The following is a 6469-nucleotide window of genomic DNA, read 5'->3' on the forward strand; positions in this document are numbered from 1 at the left end:
CCACTTTATGATACTGTTCTCTTATATTTATCTTTAGGAGGGATGTACACAAACTTATGATAGGTAGCAGGAATTTCTTAAAATACAGAAAATATTAATTCTAAATCAGTGAGAAGAAAAAATTGGCTGAACTGTTTTCATAGAATATTCAAAGTTGACTGTAAACTTACAGTACTGCGCCAAGTATTTTGATACATTTTCAAGGTTGAGTGACAAATGCTACTAGAACTAAAAGGCAACACAGGGATTATAATTGAATTTAGTTAATTTATTTCATATCTGGGACACAGCAATTAAATTCATTGTAAAGACAGGATGACACAGTAAAACTGGGTGAATTGACTGTAGCAGGTACCGCATGCCAGTGGACGGGATGTATTAAATCAAAGATTAAGACCAGGCTGGAACTGAACCTTTTGCGGAACGTTACTATACCCAGGTTTTTGGTAGGTAAGATCTTCGTAAATGTGACTCGGTGTAGTTGCTTGTGGTAACTTAGAAAAAATGTCCTTCATTTTATACATGTGTCATTGAGTTCTGCAACGGGGTTGCTGTAGCAATGGGAGATGCTTACACTGTTTGGGTCATACTGGAGAAAAATAAGTGATACAACTGGAGATGGGATATGGAAGAATTTTTCAGTTTCTGTTTTTCAGCTGATTGGTGACAGTATGTTTATACTGTTTCTGACTTGCTGTCAGCTGTATTTTTGAAGGAGAAGGCACTTTCTTGAAGTAGCTAGGATGGGACAAACGGTGGGACTTGATAGGCGGTAGGAAAGGTTAGCCCTTTCGGTTGGCTTTTTCTGTACCAGAAACCTATGCTGTCATCAAGGTGTTTTTCAATTTTTTTAAATAATGTCAAGATTTTAATTTTTTTCTCTAGCACAATGGAAAATGTGGAGATACTGTCCTATCTAATAACTAACTCATATGCTTTGTGTGTGTAGTTACAATTCGCTGTAAGATGATACTGGCTGTTGCATGTTCAGTCGCCGGTGAGGCCTCAGGAAAGAGAAACTAGTAAGGAGGAAAGAGGTTTCCTGTGGGTGTGTGTATATGGCGTGTTGTCAGTTAAATATTGCTCTGAGGCCTCAGGCGGAGCTGAATGTTTCCATTTGTGATGTGGAGCTCAAAACCCTTCCAAAATAAACACGCGTTTCCACCAATAGAGGAAAGGTATGTGGCTGCTTCTGGAGTTACTGGTCCAGGGGTAGGAAGTGCTCCCTTACACAGCTCTTGCGTCTATTTAAACAACTTAAATTATTTTTTTCTGTTTAAACAAGGATCCAACTCTTTAAGTCTTCTCTACATAACGGCTTCTTCAGTTTCTAATTTTTTTCTGCAACATTGTTTGCTAGGGTATTATTGTTAGGCTGAATCTTTTATAACTATACCATTGGCAACAATTGCAGGGAATTTGTGAAAGGAAAAAAGATTTGAAGAGCTGATAAGTAGCTGAAATGTTTCTCAATTACTTGGAAACAAATGAAAGTAGTCTTCCTGTTCGGCTGGAGAGGAGCGCTGTGGAATTAGATGAGGTGGGAAATGAACATGGGTTTATTGCACGCTGTGCATTTGTACTTCCACGTTACTGTTCTTTTATGGTAATTTTTTTGAGAACAGGACTATTGAGCACAGCCTATTAGTGTTTATTTTAAATGTGTAAACTCTTGCCTGTTTATATGCACTTGATAAAGAAACTTTATATATAAAAGGCTTTTGTAATGAAGACATTCAGCTGTAACTACCAGTAAGAGTTTGGTACTGTATGGTAAATAGTCACTAGAATGGTAAATGGCTGTTACTTAATAACTACAGGGGACTTTTAAGAGAGCTATGCTTGTGATAAATACTATGAGGTCAACGCATTTTGATGCCTGCTTTTCTTCTAGCCGTCTCGCTGCAGGTTTAGTCAGCACACAGGTGACAGTTCCTGACTGCTTTACTCCCATCCCAGCTGAATTCTATGCATTTTGGCTAAAACGAAGTTAAAGTGCTGTTATAAAATAGCTTAAAGTGGTGTGTTACTCAAACATCCACCACGTAATAGAAAGGCAAAGTATCTATCCGATTCTCCAGCATTATCTGCAATGAAGGTAAGTGTTAAATCTGCAAACACAGAAGTATAAAGAGTTAAGTATAAACCGTTTTTAGTCTAACACAGAAAATTTTTTGGTAAATATTTGATTAGAAATATTAGCCTGGGAAATATTTTTTCCCCTTTAGTCTAAAGCAGAGGTGGACAGTCTCCACCTCTTTGAACTTCACAATCCTTGTAGGTCTGTCCATAGCGTGTTCACGGCATGGGACCAGGAAGAGAGGTGTGTGCTTTCCAGGGGGAAAAGGGGAACTTGAGCTCACTGCTTATGGGATGAAGCAGGACTGCAGAAGCTGCAATAGCTGCGATAATCCCGGGATTCAGCAGCCCATCCGCTGTTAAAGTGGTAGGATGGGTCCCTGAGCTGAGCATCGTTCCCTTCCGCCGGTGGTCTGTTTCTGGAGCTTCCCCCTCCCCCAGGCTGTCTGCGCCGTGTCTTGGGACTCTTCACCGTATGATGGTTTTAATATGCAACTTGCAGAGTCGGGAAGGTTGTCTGCAGACTGAGAGATTATTCTACCAAGGTAGACACTTTAGTACGTTTTATTTTAGGGGACTTAAAAGAACAGCAAGCATTTAACAGTATGTGGGTGCTTGATAAACCATTTGTGGTGTCGCAGATGTTGGCATACTTTCTTCAGATTCTTCTTAAAATTTGCACAGCATTTTTTATACTACAAGAGTACTGTGTGTTTTATCTGGAGGAACATGGTCAACTGTATTACAAACGGGAGTTAAAAGGAAAAAAGAGTGGATTAAAAGGTCTGAGATCCCATCCCCTGCTCCAGCATTCCTATTTGGATGACAGAATTAGTGGCATACCTTTCTTCAGAGCCGGGTATTCTCATTTCCAAATCAGACATGTAGATTGTTGCATAGTTTTAAATTGATTCTTTACTTACCCTGCCCAAATGAGCTGTTATAATGTTCTCTGCTTGTACTCGTTCAGATGTGAATTACCTTCCTGTAACCTACACTCAGTTCTGCTCATGCAGAAATGCAGTTTTATGTACGTGGATAATGTGCTCTTTCTGGCTGTGGTAGATGTTACTGATGTTTAATGGTAGTTCCATAGGAAATACGGAAGACTAAACTTTTTAGAGAGTCTCATCAGTATTTTAAGTAGAATTATGACAGTGTGTAACACAATCGGTCTTCTAAAAAAGAAAGTTTTGAGTTTTTCTAGTTTGTGTCATATTATCGTAGGAACTAGCAGAGTTTTCTACATAAGATTAGGAAATGTGTTTCAGCCTGCAAATCAGGTATGATTTACAACAGACTTACAAACTCTGACTCATTTGAGTATTTATAGCTTATACTTAAATATCTGCCTCTGCCATCTTGTTAGTTAAGTGCTATGTTTGTACTGAACTGCTGAACATTGTAGCGACAAAATGTGCCATAAATCATCATTGCAGAAGGAAGGGGAGCACTGTACTAAGTTCTTCAATTAGATCTTATTATGCAGTCATTTGATAACCTAGTGATAACTTATTGTCATAACGTTAAAGCTTTATAACACAAAAATGTTTTCTTTTTGATAAACGTTATCGTGGTGTTGTTCTATTATAAGTATCTTTAAACAAACATGAATTTGTTCTTATAGCTGACTGATATATCGCTTCTCTGATAAAGAAGTAATTACGATTTTACAATCTGAGAAGAATAGAGTATGAAGATAATTCGTACAGTCCCTGCCATAATACTGTGTGAAAAGGAGTAGAAAATACAAAAAGATTAGGGCAGTCAGGAGGAGAAATTTGCATATTCAAGGAGACAAAGCAAGAAGAAGGAGCTGGGAGGCTTGGAGTTAACTGACACAGTAAAAAACTTTGGTTTCCTGCTTATTGTTTCAGGTGGGATGGCTGTGAGGAGCTATCTTGAGTTTCTGGTGGCAGTCATTCAGAGCTATTTAATCCGCTTTTTGCTCTCACGAGAGTAAGCAACGTTATAAGTATCTTGCTTCAAATCAACATTGCCATTATGAAGTGAAGGAGAAAAATTTAAGGTAACAAGTAAGTGTGGGGATAATCTTTACTAAACTACAAGCTATATTTGGCTTTGTGAGCACTTTCTGTGTTGGTCTTGCTGGTTTGCTAGTGAAAGGTGTCCAACTGGAGATTAGTCATGGAATTGAGAATTGGTGTCTTCTTGCAGGAGAGAGCATTTGGCAAGGCTTGACACCCTGAGCCCTGCAACCATGGATTGACAGTTCTGAAGGTTTAAGTCTTTTGTAGCTCTTGGGAAGCTGTAGACTCTTTGGCTTTCAAATAAACACTCTTTTCAGACAATAAGGCACCGAAGCAATTGGTACAGGTTTTTGGCAAAAACATTTATCTCTTAAAGAAAAACAAACAAACACGCAACTCCAGGGTTATTTGAAAATGAATATTCATCCTAATGTGCTCCTGTCCTGAGCTGGATTTACAGGACAGGTGCCCCCCGAAGAGCTGCAGAGCACTTTAACGTCTTTGCCTAGAGTTGCTGCTGCTTCTTACCGCTCAAGTAAGCACCTCCAGTCCCATTCAGTGGTTGCCTTGTAAGCTTTGCAGATTCCTCAGCTGGGAATAGAAAAGTAGGCAAGAGCTCAAGTCAGATCCTTTATATTCTTAGTAATCCTCAGAGGTAGTTTTTATTCTCCTTGGAGATAGTCTGTTGTAGTTTGCCATCATCCAAATTTAGTCATGTGCTTACAATATAAATACAGACAGAGTATTGCTCTAATCTTGTGCGTGGTTTGCCTTTTCTCAGTTTCCTCAATTAGGAAGTGATCTGGGCTTATCAGATTGAGGATGGCAACAGCCTGACCTGTATATTTAGTTTTAAAACTGGGTGAAAATGTGAGCTTTCGAACACGACACAGTTGATTGAAAGTATTTTTCAAATGCTCTGAATGTTGTAAGGGTTGATATCCCGCTTGAAGGCTGTAGGACTACATGCTTTCATCAGATTTCTCTTTACATTGTCCATTGTCGAATAAATTTCAAGCCTGGGACACTATGTCTACAAGAGTACTCCGTGAAGAGAGAATAAGAACAAATAAGATAACACCAGTTTGGCTTTTTTCATCTAGACCTAATTGTCAGGGTGCCCCTTGGTGGTAATGCCGCTCAGATAAATCCCTGGCTTGCTTTCTGAGAAACAAAACAACTGCCAATACAGTTGTTGACAACTGTATATTCTAGAACATAAATTTTAACACAGCTACACAATGATAATAGTGGTAGTTATGATCAAACTACATGCTGCTTTATGGTTATTTATCTGCCCACAGTGTGTGCTTTCATACTCAGCGATAGGCTGCTTTTTCAGTAATGGGCATTGCCTAATGCAGTATATTTAAGCATGTAGACTGTGAAACGGTCAAACGTCTGCACTTTTCTGGCATTACAACAGTTCAAACAATAGCGTATATTCTGTTCTTCTATCAGTCTGCTTATCAAATAACGGTTTTCCAATTATAAGTAGAATGTTGTCTGATACTTGTTGTCCATCAGAGCATATATGCCCCAGTACTACAGACCAGATGCCTTTTTCCATTTTAACATGCCACCACTATGTTCTATATCTACGGATAATAACAGCCAGGGGACACCCACCCTGCATCTCTCAGCTTTCTTACCCACCCAGCAGAGTCTGAGATTTTTTTCTGGCAAGTGGCTTTATAGCACAGCTCACCTATTTTATCAGTGTGGTCCTCCCTTTGCTTTCTGAACTAAAGTCTGCCGTTTGCTTTTTACCCTGCTTTTAAAGAAACATGTACATGAAGGCAGCTTCTTGTCTGCCTTGAGGACTGTCTCACTTAGGTCATTCTCTCATGGGAAACTGTCGGCTGCCGTGATGCCTTCTCCGTGAAAACCTATCAGCTTTGATTTGCCCGCAGTGTGCTGACCACTTTCCGTTATTAGATTATCTTCTTACTACCTGGAGGAGGCTTGTGTTGCATATAAATATAATACCTATAAGATCTGCAAATCGCATGCTTGAAGAGAAGTTCATCAGGAAACGTATTAGCTGAGTTTGGTACTGATTGTTTTGAGATACATGCCAGTTTTCTAACGTTTCTTGATCCCTTCCTTGGGAAGGATGAAACCAGCTTTGAACTGTAACGCTAGTACACGCTTTTCGGGTAGTTACTCCACAAATGCTGAAGAGGGTTATCTTGGGAAAACGAAGGAAATGAAAACGTGTTTTGATTCTTTTACACTGTGTGTGAAGCCTTTAGCCTGAGGGACCTTGTGTTCTCCTGTTGACTATCTGGTGTTGACATTCCTCTACTCTGAGAATCTAGGCTGCCTCCTGACTTCCCTGTGTTTTGCTAGATGATTTTAATGCTTTTCCTGAGTTGTTAAAGGTGGTAGCCCATACT

This window comes from Gavia stellata, chromosome 22, assembly GCF_030936135.1.
Source record: "Gavia stellata isolate bGavSte3 chromosome 22, bGavSte3.hap2, whole genome shotgun sequence".
Classification (NCBI taxonomy): Eukaryota; Metazoa; Chordata; class Aves; order Gaviiformes; family Gaviidae; genus Gavia; species Gavia stellata.